Below are 21342 nucleotides of genomic sequence, written 5' to 3' on the forward strand. Positions count from 1 at the left end.
AGCAGCTACACTTTAAGGCCACTGACAGTTCAACTTAAGATGTCAGAGACACTTCTGCCTGTAGTAGACACTGAGTATCTCAGACTCAACAACAATTGATTTAGTATGCCATTCCTTCCTCGGTATTCAGACTGCATCATTATTTAATGATGGTTTTCCTCTGGACCTAACGTGATGCCAACATGATACCATTGTGCTGCCATCTTGAACTTTGCCTCAGTAGGCAATGGCAAGTAGAACAGAACAACACAGTGGCAGCTAGGTCTGTTGTTATGGTAATAAACTTACCAACACTCACTAGTAGAAGGCAGTAGAGAAGGGTCATAGAGGAGACAGGAAGTAGAAGTTTAACGAAATATTAACCTAAGTCTATGATGCAGTTTCTAGAGGGTACTCATGCATGACATGGTGAACCTTTATAGTGTTGGAGCTATTTGGGGGTAGGATGTTAGCCTTCCTGCTCAGATGGAAGGGTGCCGTGGAACCACAGAGCTCTGAGGGGACAGGATAACCAAATGGAAGGGCATGCTGAGACACAGGAGCCCAGGAACCACACAACTCTGAGTGGTATTGCAGCTCCCCTGGGAGAGTATCTCTAGCTGAGCTCAGGAGCTCAGGAGCCTCAGTCCAACTGCATTTCCTTGTTTCTTCTCTTCTCTTCATTGCTTCTTGGCCTCTGCTGATAAGTGTCATACTTGGAAACACATCTCATAAAAGAGATTTAATGGAAGGGTCCAGGGTGTTGAGAGAGGAATCCAGGATTGGCTGCTCCTGCTCCAGGGAGAGGACATGGAGGGGACTGAACAAATACAACCTTCATACAGGATTTCTTAGAGGGTGAAGCTTTCTAGGGCAGAGATATCCAGGGTGAGGATTGGTAGGCTTTCAAGTCCTGAGCTTAGGAAAGCTCAGAGGTTGGTGGGTTTTCCTGCTTATGGATTGGTGGCTTTTTGTTCAGACTGTTCACCTAAAATTAGGATAATCTGGGAAGAGTTTTTCTGAGGGGCTGGAGATGACCTTTGTGACAGTCACAGAGGCTAGAAATGCTGTTATGACAGTCAGAGAGGTCTGGGGAAGGAGTCTGGCTGCTGGAGTTCCTTAGTCAGGAGCCTGGCCACTTTCCCGCCTTGAGGGTTTAAAACGTTTACAAAGTATACAACATTTACAAAGTTTATAAAGGGAGTCAAGGGCAGGGAATTAAGTTGGCATGAATAGCTACTGTGGTCCATGGCCAGTACTCCTATAATTAACCCATTACTTGTGCTCTGTCATAAGGATAATAAACTCTCCAGTCTCACCAAGTTAGACTATGGTAAACTGTACTTTGGTTCACCCTTAGCGGCCATCTGAGGTGAAAGGGCATTTGTTTGCTTCTCCCCAGGAAGTTAACACAGTAATCATTAACAGCTAGAAAATTATTCTGTATTTTTAAGTCATTAGGGAGTAATTTTGTATAATCAGACAATACCTTAGAAGACATTTCTACTTAGTGATACAATAATCCATCTGGTAAGTTTTAAAGAGCCATTGTTGTGAGGAGAGAATGCCCACAGCTTTCAGAACACCTGGTGTATAAACACTTAATTTATAAAATAAATGAATTTAACTGGGATTGATTTACATTGCAAAAGAATACCCATGTTGCAAGCAATTTTTTTAAATGATAACAATAACAAAACACACCACCCAGGGACTCTTTGGCCTATAGAATATCCAGTGCCTTTTACAATTGGACTTATAATAATATATTTTAATATATAGCCTTTAAGATATTTAACTGCAATAGTGATAACAAAATGAATAAAAGATTTATTGGGCCCAGGTACTGGTAGGGTCCATACAATGATTTGTCTCACTTAAGCCTCTCTCTGAAACATTGATATGCTCCATCCATGACAAAATTTAGTTAGCACATTGCATGCATATTTGGAGACCCATATTCAGACATATATTATAGATACAAAACCAAATATCAGTTGTTATTTCTAGAAATTTCCAAACAGCCCGCACATTTGACCTGGTGAGACAAGGACAGGCAGATACTCCATACACTATTTCCCTCACTGTTGGGTATCCTATAGTTGACATGTGACTGACCTTGCCTTGGTTTAAGAAGGAAAGGAGCTTTACAGAGTACGAATAAACCCCAGAATAAGCAGTCTCTCAGGCTATTCCTGCCTCTCCATGTCAGCAGGCTGGCAACCACACAGGAGGCTTTTGAACACTTACTGTTAGCACTGAGGTCCTTCTTCTTCTGAAATGTCACGATTAATAGCAAACAGTTCACAAACAAGACTGTGGTGTTACATGCCACACATAAATGATTCTGTATCACACAAACATTGTGTTCCTGTGAATCTTCTGAACATACCTCCTGAACCTGACAGAGTTATATTAAACTACTTCAAGGGGAGCAGAAGGAGGAAAAAATATCACTGCACATAAGACAACAGAAAACACACATGGAGCTTCTTCACTACTTAGATAAAATTTGAGAAGCAGAATAGGGAAAATCTAAAAGCTATTTCTCTGCATTGATTCACATGCTTCCTGTCAATATTAGCCATGCCTAGGTTTGATATTAGGTCTCTGTAAGTCAACTAGGCATTTGCTGTTTTATCTTTCTAGCTGCTATGCACAATAAACAGTTGGACATTCAACATTATTTTTACCTCTGTAGACAGGCTTGGCTGTTCGTGTGCTTGCTCTGTAATTCCATTCAGAAGGTCTACCAGCTGTGTTCAATTTGAGCCTCCCGCCTCCACACTGCCCAGGCTTCATGGAGCTGTTCAAATGTGTCCCGATACAAAAACATAAACTAATTTAAAACTTTGTTTTCGGGAATTTTGACTGTGCAGTTCTGAAGCATGAACCCTGTCGTAACAGTTGGATGTACCTGCCACCATCCATGAACCTCGGCCCTAGAACATGTTTCAGAAAATGAGTCTTAATGACCTAGACCCACGCTATACAGTATGGCTGCTGGTAGCCACAAGAGGCTCTTTACGGTGAAATGGAAATGAGATAAACTTTGGATTCCTTTGTCATAGTAACCACATTTCAAGTATCCAATAGCCATATGTGGAATAACAGCCACGCTATTGAATAGTGTAAGTATGGTTATATGATAGTGTTGGCCAAAAATAGACTTCCTAACTTGTATCCTTGGACAGGGTTGAAATCACAGCCACCGTGGGTGCTTATTGCCACATACCAGCATGGGTCAGATGGAACGGGCTTTCTTAAGTCAAATAACTATACAACTATTGAAATAGATACACAGAATATGGTCATGGAATTAGGGGAGCTACTTGTGATAAATATAGACCAAGAGATCTTATATTTACGTCAACATAAAACTGTCCAAAAGGAGGCTGGGGATGTAGCTCCCTGAAGGAGGACTTGCTTAGCACATGCAAGACCCTTAGCTCAAGGCCCAGTACAGCCAAAATAATGTCAAAGGGGAAATAAAGATCTATATGTATAACATAAGACATCTTTCAATGTGCAGTCTCAAAATGAGCCATGGAGACAGTTTTCCATAGGCTGTCAGATATGAAATCCTTAACAGCAACATCTTTCAGACCAAGAGACATCACTCTTTTCATTAATTACACCTGGGAAATAGTCTCTGGGCAATAAACATAACAATAAATTTGAGTTAATGTTTAACTGCATGGGACCACACCCTCTGAATGTCACTCCCCTCTTGGTGTTCTCAACTATGACAATGTAACACACGAACACCGAATATGCATTCTCCCCTATACACTTTGACAGTCCAGTAAGAAGGTCTGCTCCCAGTAATCACTGATTTCTCTGACTCTACAATCCAAACATCATCCCTTCTCCCAGGTGCTGAAGGGTTAGCCTGCATTTCTGGATGGATGCCTTGGGCGCTCAGCAAGGGCATGGAACTGCTACAGAATGAGGTCATATGCCTGGAGCTTTCCTTAGCAGTCACCTCCTCTAGATATTGCTCCCCAGCTTCTGCCTCCCAGAGACCTCCTGCTGACGTCAGGATTAGCTTGTCAGCTCAAATTCAGCAGTGTCCTGGGATCCGAAGGGATGTTTTCTCCTCTGCATTTTTATTTACTAGGAAGACACGGAGTCTATGAGGTAAACCCACCTGTCTATTATCTGTCTTGATCTAAATGGCTTAGTTACGTTACTAGAATGACCTGGCACTGGAAACAGTATTGAGGCTGATTATTATGAGACAAGTAGGTATGGCCAGAGGCTGCTTTCATGCTTGCTTTCCAGGCATTCTGAGTTGTCATGAGGTGGAGGGGTAACAGGGTTCATTTAGGATTTCACCAGTAGCTGAGATCTCATTTCATAATGGTCTTAATGGTCCTGCTAATCATGCTCATGACTGGTTAAATTCCCACCTGCCCCGACAGGGAACTTTAATTAGATATGCTTTTTTCAAACTCCTAGAGCAGTGGTTCCTATACATGGCACAATTTTGTCCCTTCCTCTTCCAACAGGAACATCTGGGGACTTCAAAGTTGAATGGGTAGGTATTCCTGGCATCCATAGGTACAGACACCAGGCATGCTGCTGGACGTGCTGCACTAGGCAGGAGAGTCACCCCAGTAAAGAATTATCAGGCCCGCATTGGAAGACGAGGAGGATTAGCAGGGGTGGAAGATCTATACCAGAAGGTAGCAGTGAGGGGTGGGATAAAAATGATCAGAAGACATGTAAGAAATGTCAGTAAACCAATCATTCATGATATATACTAACAAAAACCATGAAAACAGAAATGATCTTTAAAAAATTACCTAGTCCAGAATGTCAACAGAATCAAGGTTGGTAGAAAACCTTCTCCAGAGCTATGAACTGTTGTGTATTTGATTATTTGGGACTTAGGTTTTGTCTCTTCATAGCTTTCAAGCTTAAGCTTAAGCTTAAGCAAGTCAGTGTTAGTGATTGGCTTGGCCTGGTGGCACCTGAGGCCTGAAAGCACATGCACTTGGCAGGCTGAAGCACGCACATGACCCCTTGAACCCTTGAGCTTGCAATCTACCATCAGCCTCTATATACTGCCGGATCAAGTTTTTACTTAAAAAAAAAGTAATGTCTCACATTAATTGCCCCCCTAAAAAATCAGAATGCATTCATCTTTATTCATCTTTATTACGTTTAGTCATTCTGGAAAAGCTTTTGTGTCAAAAACTGGCTTAATAATTTAGAAGTAGCTCTTAAAATTTCATTCTGTGGGAATTATTACTAAATTAATAGCTAACTTCATTAAACATCTGAAGGAAAAGTCCACAGCAGACAGCACAATGTGGAAGTGAGTGGTGGTGGTGAGACTGTCTACTTATCACACATGTTCCTTGGGTTCCAGAGAATTCGTCAACAACCTGAAGGTTTGGTGTCTTTTGCCTATGGTACACCATGGGTAGTGTCTTTGATAATTTCTCTTTGCTGCGATCAAATACTCTGAGTAAGGAAAAAAGTATGTTTGTTTGTTTGGTGTTTGATTTGGGGGTGTGGTGGGGTAGAGATGACAGCTTCAGAGGGATGTTTTCAACCTTGGAGGAGAAGACATGATAGCAGGCAAGGGTGGCCTGGTAGCCTGGTAGAAGAGCAGGAGGTACGCAGGTCACATTGCATCTGTACGCAGGAAGTCCCACCTCCAGTGACATACTTCCACTAACAAGGCTCCTTCCAAGCAACACCAACAGCTCGCGACCATGTGTTTAAATATGTGAGCCATGGGAGAGATTTTGCTCTCAAATCATGTGCTATGGGGGGTTGCGGGAGAAGAGCTGCAGTAGTTTTCATCTGGTGGTTTCCCAAATATTTTCTTAACACTGACTTGTCGGTGGGAATAAGCTTATGTGTGCAGGATGGGAATTCGTGTTGCTCAGCTCTTTTCAGCTCTTTGTGTTTTCCAACAGGACAAAATGCTGTGCTCACCTGTTAAAAATGCCTTGCCCTAAGATGTTCTTAACATTACGAATAAAATAAAATATCAAAATCTACTGTTTTAATAATATGGGAAAATGCTTGTGCTTCTAAGATAAGGTCAGTAACCTTGGTGTAGTTGAATACAATAATTTCAAGTAGTATTTTTTAAATGATCAGCAACAGTTAAGGGTTTGCCTGACATCTCCTCCCAATGCCCTGATTTTTGCCTTCTAATGTTCAAGTCACATGCTTTTTGTGAACTTTAATCTTGACTGAATAAGCATAAAAGATCCAAAAGTCACCTCCACCTGGTTTCAGAAACTGGTATGTCTATGATATGGAATTATTTTTTTAAATTATGATCTCCCCCACATACACCATATCACCTGTGCTCTGCTATCTCACCACTGCTTATGAGAAATTACTACTATTTTTACTAAAGGCATCAAACTGACTTCAGAATTCCAACCTCTACACTCAGAAATGAGTGTGTATATCTCAGGCTTCATCAGAGAAGTTTTCTGCAGAGGACAGAGATTAATATAGAAACCCACAAGTGGTCCAGGTTCTGAGAGGAAATGTCTGTGGAGTGCTCATCTGTAAATAGCATGTCGGTATCACATCCCCCCTCCCAAAACTTCAGGGATTGTTTTGGCAGAGGAGGGCATAGAGACTGTAAGGATCAGAGAGCGGAGTGTGGTGGAACAGTGTCATCTGGGCATGACAGGACAGTTGCATGCATGACCTCACAGTAGCTATGGTTCCCTGCACAGAGTCAAGACAGCACTGCAGCATGAGGGAGGGTACATGAACCCCCAGTACTGACTGGGGAGCTACTGGCAGCTCGTGGCCGCTGTGGTGGTCAGTTTTCTAAGGACACACCCCTGGTAGGTGTCTTATGCTCCAGTGGGTAGCCCCATGCCCATGAGTGTGTGAGGTAGAACTTGGGCTCGATGGGTTATTAAGAAGAAACAAGGAGCCCTACAGGAAGAGGAAAGACTGAGTTAGGGGGTGGATCTAGAAAGAGTTAAAGGTAGAAGTCAGAGGCTAAGATCATTAAAATATATCATTTGCATGTATGTTACTCCCAGAGAAGTAATAAAAATATTATATTGAAAAATATTAACTACATGTTTTTGAAGAAATCTTGAGCTTTCCCACTTGGGGAAGGGAGGACCTGATTTCTGGTTCTGAAATGCAAAGTGGCAAATGTGAAGGAATAATGCACTTGCCAGCTACCAATCTAGAACTGCTATATAGAGCACAGTTACAACATTTCGGAAGAAATTAATCAACATCGCCACTTTGAGTGATGGTAGGTCATCAGCAGACATAATTATGTAAAGAAAAAAAAAGAGGAAGAGACAGAGGAAGGGAGGGACAGAGGGAAAGGGGAAAGGAGGAAAGGAGGAAAGGAGGGATAAGGAGATTGAGATTTTATTTCCCAGGTACATATTAAGCTTTAGCAGAAACAATGTCTGGTAAAGATGACCAAAGCTAGAATGTTTTTACGCATTAGCAAAATGAAAATCTCAGAAAATATTTCAGTGAAAACCTTTCATGCAAAGTCTAAATTTATATGCAATGTCTTCCCTTCTATACAGTTGTGGGTTTTATTGTGTTTTGTTTGTTTGTTTGTTTGTTTTTGTTTTGTTTTTTGTCTAATTGTATAGCAATGGGCATGGCCTTCTAAGTAAAAATATATTGTTAAGGAAAATAAACAACAGATAATTTGCTCACACAACTGATTCTTGGAATAATTTTTTTAAATGCTGAGTAGCTGAAGTTTCATGTCCATTTCCTGGCCTGTTGCAGGGTCCTAGTGGGTTCTACTTGATTCCATTTATGACCTCGAGGGAATACGAAAGATTTGCTACGATTGACTAAATCTTCAAAACAGTAGTGACTTTGGGGTCACCGGTCAATGACACATCATGAAGCAACATCCACTGTTGGTTTGGTTTTCAAGTGCTTGAAACTTTTGAAAATGCCTTCGACCACCCACCTAGTGTGCACAGCTTTGGTGTAAATCAGTTATCATCAAAGGTAAGTATCCACAGGGTTTGGTATTAGTGTCCATCTAAGTGGGTCCCCCTGGCTATATTTCCACACCCTGAGGAATCAATGTCACATGTCAGGAAAGGGGACTAGAGAGGTGGCTCATCAGCAAGGCACACTGGGGGCTCTTCCAGAAGACCTGGCTTTAGTTCCCAGAGTACACAATGGCAGCTCACAAGAGTTCAGGAGATCCAACATCCCCTTCTGGCCTCCATGGGTACCAGGCATGCAAGTGGTACACCAACAAACACACATCCATGTATATAAAATAAAATGTAAAACGAGTATCTTTCCCTTTGAAATAATGGAAATTATAACTGATCTTTTCCTGAAAGAGGAATAGTTTGTGGTATTCAGTGGTGGAATAGTTCCTAGCAGCCAGGCTTGGTGGTATACACCTGTAATCCCAGAATTTAGGGATGCAAAGGCGTTGGGGGGGGGGGCAGGCGGGAGATCTCTGTAAGTTTGAGGCCAGCCTGATTTACAAAACAAGTCCAGGACAGCCAAAGCTACACAGAGAAACCCTGCCTAGGAAAAAAAAATAATTTCTAGCTATTTATACATTAATTAATCTGCATGTCACACAAGAAACTAAGGCACTGGTCATGAATAAAACTGTCCAAGCATGCAGGAGACCAAGATTCAAGTCAAGTCCTTGTGGATACACAGACCATACCAACAAGAATTTCTAGCCTCTGGAAGGTTCTTCTCTTCCCTGCTGTCCTTTCATTCTCCTCTCATCCCTGGACTACAACTGCACTGTAAGGCTCTGACGTCAGATATCTGCGACCCTTGTATGTGAATGCACCCTTCTGGGGCTCTGACTTCAGATGTCTGCGACCCTTGTATGTGCAATGCACCCTTCTCAGAAGAATCACCTGACAGCACATTTGAGAGATTCAAGGACTTATAACAAAATGAGAAGCTTTGGCAATAATGACAAGGCAGTGAGTACTGAGTTATGGCTGCATTGTAGGGATTGGTAAAAGCATCATGGTAGTTCACTGTTCACTGTTCCTCCTCTTCCCCTGCCACTGCTACAGGAGAAGCCACTGGTCTTCCTGTCCCCTCTCTCACCAAGAGGACTAGGTCTGTTTGTGTCCTTGCACCAGCGACCCTCATGCCTGAAGGGACTCCATGCTCCACTGCTCACCCCTTCAATAATCATAGAGCCATGATTGAAACAGCTCAACTATCCCTGAAACTCTACGTGCAGTGGCAGTGCCTACACAGCCACAGCAACCCACATTGTCAGTAACATGAGGCCTACTGTGTGTTCCAGGGAGTAAAGGCTCAGGCTACATTCCATCCATCTTTAAAGTAGATCTATGACCTATGTGCAGTACAAATATGCTGAGGACTTGAGGACAATGAATCACCTGAATAAAACACATGGCAGTTAGTACATGAGCCAGGACTCAGGAAAGTGCCAGCTTTATAGCATTTTCCTTTCTGCCCTTTGGTCTACAGGAATCTCTGTTTTCCTTTTCTTTCAGTGTGCATGTGTGTCGTGGCATAGGTACAAGGGGAAGAGTAGGAGTCAGTTCTTTCCTTCTGGGGACAGAAAAACATTGGTCAGGCTTGGCGGCAGGTACCTTACACACTGAGCAGAAAAACCGTTTTGTTACTCGGGTTGTCTCCAGAAGCCACACTTACCTACCTCCAGTTCTGTTAGAAGAAGAACCGGGCACTCTGGTCCTCCTGAACTAATCTAAATCTGAGGGACCAATGCCTGGCACAATCTGGCATCTTCCTTCAGTGGTCATGGTGAAAATGAGCAGAACAAACTGGTGTCATTAAATCCTGAGAGGGTCTGAACACACCTGGGCAGAAGCATTTTAAATGCTGATAAATATGAGTCCCTCTTCCTCTCCCTTGCCTGGCCCTCTCTCAGCTCCCTTCCTTTCTCCCACTCGGTTTCTCAGTCTCCCATGTCCCACCCATTCTCCCCTCTGTTTCTATCACTCTGTCACTGAAGCCACCATACCCATCACAATAGCATACACAGCGTCATCAAACACACCTGAATACATACAACCACTATGGAAATAAGGTTCCACCAAACACGTATGACAAAGATGACAAAGAATCCCCTGCGAGTCTCCTCCATGTGTCCTTATGCACACGTAAGGCTAAATTAACCAGCCCCAAATTGGACGACCCCATCTCAGAAGCCAGGTAGTGCGTGGATCCCTCTCTCTTACGCATTTGTATATCCTCACTCTGCTCTTGTGGGCTCCCATGTCTTCACATACTCATGCAGCTCTTTATACTGAATATATTGGCACATGGTAGCCTTTGTTCTGCTAAGCTATCAGCCATAACCTCATGAAACCCTCTTTTTAAATATTCATTCATTTACTCATTTATTTATATTTTATGTGTATGGGCATTTTGCCTGTATGTGTGTCTGCCCTACATGCACAAGAATGTTTGGTGTCTCTACAGGAGCAGGAGGGAGCATCAGAGCCACTAAAAATTTAGAGTTAGGGATGGTTGGGAGCCGCCATGTGTGTTCTGGCAATTGAACATAGGTTCTATTGAAGAGTGGTCAGTGCTCTTAACCACTGAGCCATCTCTCCAGCCCAACAATGGAACCATTCAGCTCCATTGTTTAAGAACTATTTGCTAGATAAGAAAACAAATCAATAAAGCTCCATAACACAGAGAAAACTACAGTGAAAGCAAACAGAAGAGGTTGTCTACAACTTTGGTATGCTTTCTCAGAAACCAAAATCACCTAACACCAAGCCTCTCGTGATGGTCAACACTACCCTGACTGCATTCAGTTGGCCTGGTGGTCCTTCTCTGGAAGCTAGTTTCTAGCTCAGAGTCACCATAATTTCTTAGGATTAGAGAAGCATCTTCCAAGTAAAGCCTTTCACCTTCACTAGATGGCTCTTTCTTCAAGCAGCAAAAGCCATATAACTTGAAGCTCGATAAAAATGCAGATTCTTGGGCTCTACCCCAGATCTGTCAAATCAGAAACACTGAGGCTGGAGGACCTGCCTGTGACATAACAATCTCCAAGGTTATTCTTAGAGTCACCATTACACACAGTATTCACCAAAAGGTATAGATAGTGGTCCTTTTGAAGACTCCCCACCAGAAATAGAACATAGGAAAAACATGGTAAGGATGGGAGATGGCTCAGTCAGTAATGTGCATGAGAACAGGACTTCACAACTGCAGGACTCACAAAAATAAGTGATTAAATGAGTGATTTAGTTAATAATTAATATATAAATAAAGCCCAGCATCACTTGTCTATAATCTCATCCCTCGGGCAGGTATGGGCATTGGTCAGCTGAATCAGTGATCTGCAGGTGATATGAGAGACTCTGTGGATTTCTTCAGGAGAGGAAGGGGCAGGAGAGAGGACAAATGTTCAGACCTCACTATAAACACATATCAAACTGTCAGAGAATATTTTTAATGGGAGAGTGATTAGGATAGACATTGTACTTTGATCTCTGGCCTTTATATTCAAGTGCACATGCAGGAACGCATAAACACAAATACAATCCAAGGAGAAGGAGGAAAAAAAATGCATGGCAAGGCATCTTGTTTCAGGAACACCCAGGGTACATTCTGTTGACAATTCATCACCGTGTTGTCTGTCCTCAGATACAAGCTTTCTGTCCAGAGATGCTTCAAATTATATTAATCTAACACCTTCTGAAATGAGTGGCCTGAATGGTTTTTAAGTGCTAGAAGGATTGGACTTTCAGGATTGGACTTGTCCAAGACTAAGAAGTAAGACAGGGCAGCAGGTGAGCCATCACTGCACCTACAAGAACTAGTTAACCATCCCTAGACAAAAGCATCATGTGTATATGTCAAGTGCGGCCTATAATGAGGTCTTTATCATGGAACCATATTTCAAATGACTCTTCACTTATGTAAACACGTTTTAATTACTATTGTTCTTTTATCATATATTGTCTAGCCTATAATACACATGTCAGAGGAAATCATTCTTGTATGATGGATCAGCTTCTCCTTTCCTTTTCTCTGGGCCCTGTGCACACTTGCTCACCCCTTTCCTCCAGTCTGTACATTCTTCCCTTTAACTCACATATCAGTCACTGTCCAAGGCCATGGGAGCTCAGAGGCAAGTGCCACAGCTGACCACTGCAAACAGCTTACAGCCTTTCATCTGTTTCTTTGAAGATGCTTTTCAAATGTTCTCAGTGCATCAACTCACTGCAGTTTAAGTCCTCCAAAACTGCTGCTGGTGAAGCCACATCTACTGTATGCATCAGTTCTTGGAAGAATACCCGAGCAGGAAAATCAAAGTCAATATAATTGCAAGTTATCAACCCCAAATTTCATTGATTTGCTTGCTTCAGAACTGTAAAATGAATCTATCTATTTGCTACTCAGGTAAATAGATTCTCACATCTTAAAAAGCTTAATTTAAAAAAAATCTAAATTCCTAATATTAAGAACCAGAAAGGCACTCACTGCAATTTTTCCTTATTAGAAAAAAAATCTATTAACAAAATACATGGGGACAAAGGAGTTGCTTGATAATTCATCATAGTATGCACTGGAATGTGCATTTAAACCAAATGCTCACTAAACTCCAAATAAGCTGTTACCTTTCCCTGCTGGTTGTTGTTCTGTTTTAAAACTCAGATTGCAGCTGGTAAAACGCTTCACTAGGCAAAGGAGCCTGACGGCTTGAGTTCCATCTCTGAGCCCCACAAGCCGCAAAGACAAAGCTGACTCCCTCAAATTGTCCTCTGATCACAAACACATACACAGACTCACACTAAATAAATAAAATGTAGTTTTAAAAATTACTATTTGGGGGAGAGAGCAACATCCAAACAACCTATCACTTGTGACTGATTGATTATTATAAAGGAAACTTTATTTGTTATCTGTTACGTTTTTATACTCCTCAAACTTTTCATACAAATTGGTGAAGTGTGCATGTGTGTGTGTTTGTGTGTGATTTTTTTTGTTTGTTTACAAAAAGAAAACAAATGAGGGACAGTTTGTTTGATTGGTTACTTGCTTTGGTTTGTTTTTCCAAGAACTTAGAAAAAGCTGGCCACATATAAAAGCAACTTCTGGGTCACACAACATGAACAGATGAGGACATGAGATAGAAGAAACTAGTTTGGCAGCTTAGGCAGGGACACTCTAAGGCAGCAGTTTGGGGCACCTCTTGCTGAAGGCCAGGAATGTGGACAGAGTTCTGCTTCTATGGTCCCTTGATCTCCTCCTAAAAAGCCACTCTGCTCCGAAGCTCCATGAACTTGTAGGTTGAAGCGCCAGCAGACTCATCCTTTCCAGTGGACAGTGCCGGGGTCCTTAGATGTCCATAGTACAAATGTGTTCTATCTACTTCACCTTCTTGAAGGAAAACATGTGATGGAGGCCTTGGAGAACCCTGGAGCACTGCTAAGGACTGTTAAGGGAAAGCTCCTTCCTTCTGGTCAAAAGATTGAAATCTACCGGATCCTAGGTGGAGACATAACATTCTGGTCTGCCCTGAAGATGAGCACATTATATACCAGTAGCTTCTCCATTAAGAGTTAATCAGTGGGGCTGGAGAGTGGGCTCAGTGATTAAGAGCACATGTTGCTCTTTCAGAGGACCCAAGTTTAGTTCCTAGCATCTCCATCAAGACTCAAAACCATCTATAGCTGTAATTCCAGCTGATCCAAGTCCCTCTTCTGGCCTTCATAGGCACCAAGGAGCATGTCGTACTCATCCATACATGTGGGCAAAACACATATATACATAAAATAAGTAAATTAAAAAAAAAAAAAGGAGGAGGAGGAAGAGGAAGAGGAGGAAGAGGAGGAGGAGGAGGAGAGGAGAGGAGGAGGAGGAGGAGAAGGAGAAGGAGAAGGAGAAGGAGAAGGAGAAGAAGAAGAAGAAGAAGAAGAAGAAGAAGAAGAAGAAGAAGAAGAAGAAGAAGAAGAAGAAGAAGAGAATTATAATAACTAGGTCTGACCTGGCCAAGAAAGCACTCCTAAGTAAAGGTGATTCACCTAGAGTCACACTAGAGAGATGCAAGGAACCCACATACTTTTCCTTCCCAGAAACCCCATTTCTAAGCAGTTGCTTACAGAAACAACCATGCAGGACTTCCACGTCTGGCCACTCATCTGAGCCAAACTCAGAAAAATGTAACTTTTCAAACTTTACCTCTTCATTTCAGATACAAGCCAAAGCCTGGGCATGTTTCTTCTGAGCCTTTGAGCTTTTTCCACCAGCTGCTCCACACGCACCACAAAGCTGCTTGTTACCATTTGGTTGCTTGCTGACCTTCATCGATGACCATGCCAGCCCAGCTCAGAAGGGGTGGCCTTGTCTCTTCTCTGCATCTACTCCTGGCAGCTCCTGGCATTTGTAGCCTGCCTGCCCTATGCTTTCTCCCCCACTCTAATAAAACCGTTCTTATGCTTCCTGCCTAGTCCTTTTTCTTAATTCCTTCATAAACAACAAAAAAGAACACAAAAGTGGAACACCCATTTTCCCAGGATGAGATTCTTCTCATTGGAGAAAGTGGACGACACACCTCATATCCAGAGGTTGAAGAAACTAGTAGCTACCCTTTAAAAAATTCATTTTCCAGGGGCTAGAGAGATGGCTCAGAAGTTAAGAGCACTGACTGCTCTTCCAAAGGTCCGAAGTTCAATTCCCAGCACCCACATGGTGGCTCACAACCATCTACAGTAAGATCTGATGCCTTCCTCTGGCATGCAGGCAGAACACTGTATAAATAATAAATAAATAAAAATCTTTTTAAAAATTCATTTTCCCAGCTCATTTTTATCCATATCAATGGCCAATTATGAAAATTCAGAGGCATGCATGTAAACGTCTAGATCTCTGCTGCTCCTTGAAAAATGAAGGCATCTAGCAAGCTTGAACTCAAGTCCAGTGCCATGAATATGCAGAGCTATGGAGGAAAGCCCCTACAACACGCTTGTATCCTCCCGCTCTCTACCCAGCTGGCTCCACTCCAGCCAGGCAGCTCCTCCAGGCCTCTGAGTTTGTTTGCTATTCTGTGATATAAGATGGTTCCAAGAGAAAAATCCTATGACCCTCTGGACTCATTTGAAATGATGTATAACAGAGGAGGATCCAAAAGTAAATATTGTTAAATGAATAAAAAAAGAAGTTCTCTTTGGGCATGGCTATGGTGTAACAAAACTTCATGGGCCAGTTTGGGAAGAAAGATGTGTAAGGCAGGGTAATATGGCTTATGGACTAGTTGGGCAGAGGTAGAGCGCAAGAATGGGAATATTTGGTGAAAAACTTCAGAAAGTGTACAAACGAAGACAAACTTGAATAGTTTGAATAGTTAGAAATTCTCTAAATCACAGTCATTAAGGAGTTCCAGGACAAATGTGCAATCTAGGCCAGATAAATGGCTACCTCAGGCTTGAATGTGACATGGTCCCCACAGGCTCAGGTGACTAGTGGTATTGCGAAAACAGTGGGAATGATCTGTGGTTAAGAAGCCAGCCAGTAGGTGCAGAGCTTTCAGAGTGACAGCTTGGTCCTGTTTCCAGTGTAGCTTTCTGCTTCCTCATGCACTGACCCTGCATATGGAGTCTCCTCCACACACTCCCACCCAGTGAGGACTCTGCCAAGCCTTCCTGGATGGGGAGGCCTGGTGGCACTCAGAGGAATGAAAGCAGGCTACCAAGAAGAGACTTGATACCCCATGAGCATATATAGGGGGAGGAGGTCCCCCTCAGTCACAGTCATAAGGGAGGGGTGTAGGGGGAAAGCAGGAGGGAGGGCAGAATGGGAGGATACAAGGGATGGGATAACCATTGAGATGTAATATGAATGAATTAATAAAAAAAAAAAAAAAACAAGAAAACAAGAGAATTAACACAAGTAGCATGCCCAATTTCCTCTAAACGTCAAAGGGTGGGGGAAGCATTCATTCTGCCTTCATTTGGCAGCCATGTTATCCTAAGCCTAGATGATTCGTGCTGGAATCAAAATGACTATTTTAGCAAAGGAAAGAAAAAGAAACATTAAGGAGCCATTGTGAAGAAGGATGTAACCCTAGCCACACTGGCTGGTCTCACATCCAGAGCCTACTACATGGAACTACAAGTAAGCAGCCCTGCTTTCTGCAGGGCGTCAGACTTTCCTGTCCAGGGAGGCCAAACATAGGACCTATGTCAGACAGCTGTGAGAATTAAGCAGAGTGCTGCATTCTTAGGATAATTCCTGAACAAGAAAAGAACTCAGGAAGCATGAGCTTTGACACAGTTGTTATCTCTACCACTTGCTGCAGCCAGCATCGACAGTTCGGTTGGCAACAAACAAAAAAACTGCTGAGTGTCAAAGATTTCATCTGTGGCCCTGACCAAAGAAATAAAGGCAGACACATGACAAAGACGCAGCGAATGAAGAGCTTAGAGGACATGGAGGCTTTAAAAGTACGAAGGAGCCAGAGCTCACTATACAACTCTGAAGCTGGCTGGAAAGAGGAGACCCTAGGCGAGGAGAGGGGCAGAGTCCCGCTGAAGAGTGGGCACCATGCGGTAGGACTATTCAGAGCAGCTGTGAGACAGAAGCAGCTATGACAGCTGGTAACGCTTTGTGCAGCTAATGATTCCTCCCAGGCAAAGGGACTGGGGACAGAGATGAGCCATGTCACCATGACCATCATTTTTAGCTGAAATTGACTGGGCATTTTCTCTATGCCAGGATTCTTCATACGCTTTTTGTGCAGTTGTTCTCATTAAGCTCCCATGATAACCGCCTCTCTGTTTTATAGACAAATACATTACAAATCAAAAAAGCTAAAAGTCTTTATTTGAAGGCATCCAGCTTTTAAAAATCAATGTTTAATGTCAGCATACAAAGCAATGAGTCCCTCTGCAGTAGGCAGACGGTCTTTAGGCAATCTGGATTAAATGTAGTGGCCAGGACTGGGGAGCTGGTTCAGTCAGTGTGCCTTGCAGACATGGGTACCTGGGTTTGATCCTCCTGAGGAAAGCCAAACACAGCAGGGGTGCTAATCAGTCCAATGCTCTCCTGCAGTGGAGGCAGGAGGTTGCCTGGGAGTAGGGATGCTTGGTAGCCAGTCACTCTAGCCTACTCAGCAGGGTTCAGGCCAGCAAGACACTCTATCTCAAGGCACAAGGTGGGCAATGCCAGTTCCCTGGCATCAGAGGCTGACCTCTAGCATCAATTGGAATTTGCCCACATGTGCATGCCACTCCCATACATATACATGAAATGGAATTCTGAGCCTCTACTCTTGACTATTTGCTATTCTTTGACCCCCTGATAAAAGGAAGCACAAAGTTAAGGTCAGAAAGATGACAAGAGGCACATGTAAGCCAAGGCTCGGCTTAGGAGGAACATAGAGAGCCTTCTTGAAGGCCTCATGTACTCTGAATATAGAGAAAACCTTCCTCAAAAGATGGGAGAGGAGATTTAAAAGCCCCAAAGGTACCACCTGATCAAAAACCACACAAGAAACTACCAAGAACCAGTCTCAATGTCAAAGAGCAAAGCAAATAGTCAGATTTCATCTGCTTAGTTTCACTAAAGAAACAAACTCCACCATTCTGGATTTGACATTAATTTACACTAGGTTTTGGAGGTAACAACCACCTTTCCCAGGTTGGACAGAATCATTATATTTTGCTTTGGAAGGTCACCGGTGCTCATTTTAAAAATGATTCTGGCTTCTAAGGGGTGTGTCCTATGAGGTAAATAACATCAGCTCTACAGCACTTGCTACAGTGTCTCACTAAGAGATACCACTCTGCTCCACAGAGCCCGCTCCCCAACTTCACCATGCTAACTAGCCTAACCCTGAGAAATATATCCACACACGACACAGGGTCTCATTATGCAGCTGTGGTTGCCCTGGACTGAACTCACTCTATAGACTAGGCTGGCTTCCAGCTCACAGAAATCTACCTGATGTGGCTAGAGAGATGGTTCAGTGGTTAAGAGCATTGTTTGCTCTTTCAGAGGTCCTGAGTTCAATTCCCAGCAAAAGTATGGTGGCCCACAACCATCTATACCGGGATCTGATGCCCTCTTCTGGCATGCATCCTTACATACAGACAGAGCACTCATATTCATTTAAAAAAAAAAGAAAGAGACACAGACAGACAGACAGACAGAAATCCACCTGACTCAGCCTACCAAGTGCTGTGACTAAAAGCTTGTGCCCCAAAAGGCCTTCTCGATAATATCAAGAACTGTCTCTTAGAACATGAAACATCTATTTACCCTACTTGAAAGTAAAGAATTACTTTTCTGTGACAGCTACTGCTACACTACACCACAGACGCTTGCTCTATGCCAACTCTCTGTCCCTCTGATATGGGGATGCAGAGAAAGCCAAAATGGTACGTGGGAGTAGGCAGGGGAATAATCTCCTTGCTTCTGGTAGTTTATGAGGGAGGTACAAAGAAGAAGAAAAATGAGAAAAACCACAGTGACAATTCCTTTGTGCTTCAAAATAAGATGGTATTGAAAGAAAATCACTTCTGTACAGGGTAAAAATAATCATTACTGCCAAGGACATTTTTGATGAGAAAATAAATGAAGATTAAATCATAGGTGCTAAGCGAAAGAAGCATTGGCACAAATGGAGTTTGTGCTTTGTAACTCCATTTCCATGAAACATCCAAAACAGACACTTCCACAGAGAAGAGCCCAGATGAGCATCACCTGTGGCTGGAGTGAGGGCTCCAGGTTAGAAACTGCTTGCTGAGTGAGACGCATTACTGCGAAATGATGGGAACATTTTGGAAGGAAACCAAAGATAGCTCCACAACTTTATAAACTGCTACATTCTACTGCATGAGTTCTACTCCATGAGATTTCTTTCACACTATCTGTTTTAAATGTTAAAAATATAGGAGAGGAGCCAGGTGCTACAGGCCTGCAGCACAACACCAGGGAGGCTAGGGCAGAAGGCAGCTAGGCCAAGTAATGAGGCCCTGTCAAAATGGTGGGAGGATATTACACTGCAGAACACATGCGAATGGATTTCTGACTTTTCTCCTAAAACATTTATAGAATCATTATGAAGAATGAACGCTTCATTCTCTTTACAGAGGCTTTGTTCTGGAAAGGGAGGAAAGGGAAGCTTTGTTTGTATTTGGCTTCTCGTTCTTCACAAAAATCACATACAGAAATGTACCAGGAAAATAAGGAACTACTTCTCCATGGCAGAGACGGGAGAATCATTAGTTTCCACACCAACCTGGGCTACAAAGCAATGTTTTTCACACACATAGACATACACACATACACGCGTGCGCATGCACACACATACACATGCACACACATGTATGCACACACACAAGCACACATGCATACCTGCAACTTCGGGGGGAAAAAGAGCTAATGTTAATTTGGAGGCACAGTTCAGGTGGCCATTTGTGTCAGCTCAGCATCTGTGAGCAGTTGACATGGAGTCAGGGTTAGATGTGTGGATATTACTGAGAATGAGAGAAAGGCAAAAGAGCAAAAGCTGCAGTACTTGGACAGAGAAGAGAAAAGATGGCAGGTTTAGGCAGGAGGAGCTCAGGTCCAGGTCCATGGATGGTTCTAAGAAAGGGCTGGACAAGTAGGTGGAGAAATGGAGAGCTGCCAAGGTAGAAGGTGTATTCTAAAGTATGGTCTCAGCAGGACATGGTGTCAGACCCCACGCCAGACAGCTGGTCTCTTCAGCCAACACTGCTCCTGAAACAAAACATCTCAGAGGCACAGTTTCATGGCACTTGCCATTTCAAAAATGTACACTGTAGATCAGGCACTAATCATACTGACTCCCTCAATAGGAAAGTATAGCTAATTGGAACCTGAGGATGTTTGCCTATTTCATTTGAGGCAACAGTTTCTGTAACCTCTTCTCTTAAACCTAGAAGAGTCAGCACTAGCACATATGAAACTGCTAACAGCCATGCTCAGAATTCTAGCCGTGGGATAGGAAGTAGAAGTCAGGGGTAAGGGCCACAGACAACAAGTCAGAGCCTGAGCAGGAAGAGAGGGAACTTATCAATAGTTGTAGGAAATTTTACAAGGAAGTGCATACTCTTGCTTGTTAGTAAGGCCATTCACAGACATGCCAGCTCTACACAATCCCCTCAAATGAGCTGCATATCTGCACCTGTTCTGAGGAACAACAGGGACATAATATAATTTGAGCACAATGGTTTTGTGCAATTGTAGTTTTTTTTTTTTTCCTGAAATACAAGACACTTCTTCATAAACCACATGCTTGATATGTTAGACAATATTATCATCACTATAGAAGCAAATAAGTCACATTTTTACATAGGAGGAATCTGATACCTAGAATTGGTCTATTTGATTTTATGAAAGTTAGATAAGAAAATTATCTATAATCCAGATTGGTGAAAATAATCTATATTCGGGGGAGGTGTCAGTGAAGTTTAACTATGCTGCACAAAAGGCCAAAACCAATAAAATTAGAAACATTTCTATGAATATATGCATCTATACATATATCTAGGACAATTTTAATAATAAGAAAAATGAAAAGGGGCAAAGACTGCGCAACAAAATAAAACCGTATCACATTTGAAGAGCATTATAAGAGGGAATGCTAACCTAACTATTTGGGGGCAGACAATCAGCAAGCACTTTTAGAGTAAAATGCACTCTCTGTCAGGTATTTTTTGAGGGTAGGGAAGTTGTTGCTGTAATAAGTTTTGTAGCAAGACCTAAATAAATGGCCTAAAAGCAAGAGTACATCTTAAGGTATTTCATTTATAACCAAAGAATCAAAGAATCTCCCCTCTTTGTTGCCCGTTCTCTTTGCCATGGTCCTCTCTCCTTCTGGGATGAGCATCCCCCTTCCCCACACCCCAGCTCCCAGGGTGGAGCAGCCTCCTCCAATGAAGTGTTAGCACACGGGAGCAAAGCTAAGAATGCCAACTGCCTGTGAGTGACATGGACTGCCTGTCACTGTGCCCAGGAAGAGAAAGGGAGCACAGTATGGTCACGTGGCTTCCGATTCATACTCCTGGGATCCAGAGTGTGGAAGCACTTCCCTCCCTCGGGGCCAGTGGGCAATCTGACAATCACACACACAAACACACAATGAAGCAATCAGCAGAGGTGAGCAGGTGAATAGCCCCCTTTCAGGGGATAAATTACCTTTTTCCTGGAAAATGATTATTGGCTGACAATGAGGTGGTAATTTACCTCCTTCCAGCCCATAATAAACAAAAATACAAAGTAGGACACCATTTTCAATAGCTGTGTGGGTGATTGTAATCACCTTTTAGCCTTGACACCAGTTCCTACCTCATCAGCTAGGATATATAATACTTTTTTTTTTTAAACTTCTACGGAAAGAAAAGGTGTTTT

The sequence above is a fragment of the Acomys russatus genome, chromosome 3 (assembly GCF_903995435.1).
Source record: "Acomys russatus chromosome 3, mAcoRus1.1, whole genome shotgun sequence".
Taxonomy (NCBI): Eukaryota; Metazoa; Chordata; class Mammalia; order Rodentia; family Muridae; genus Acomys; species Acomys russatus.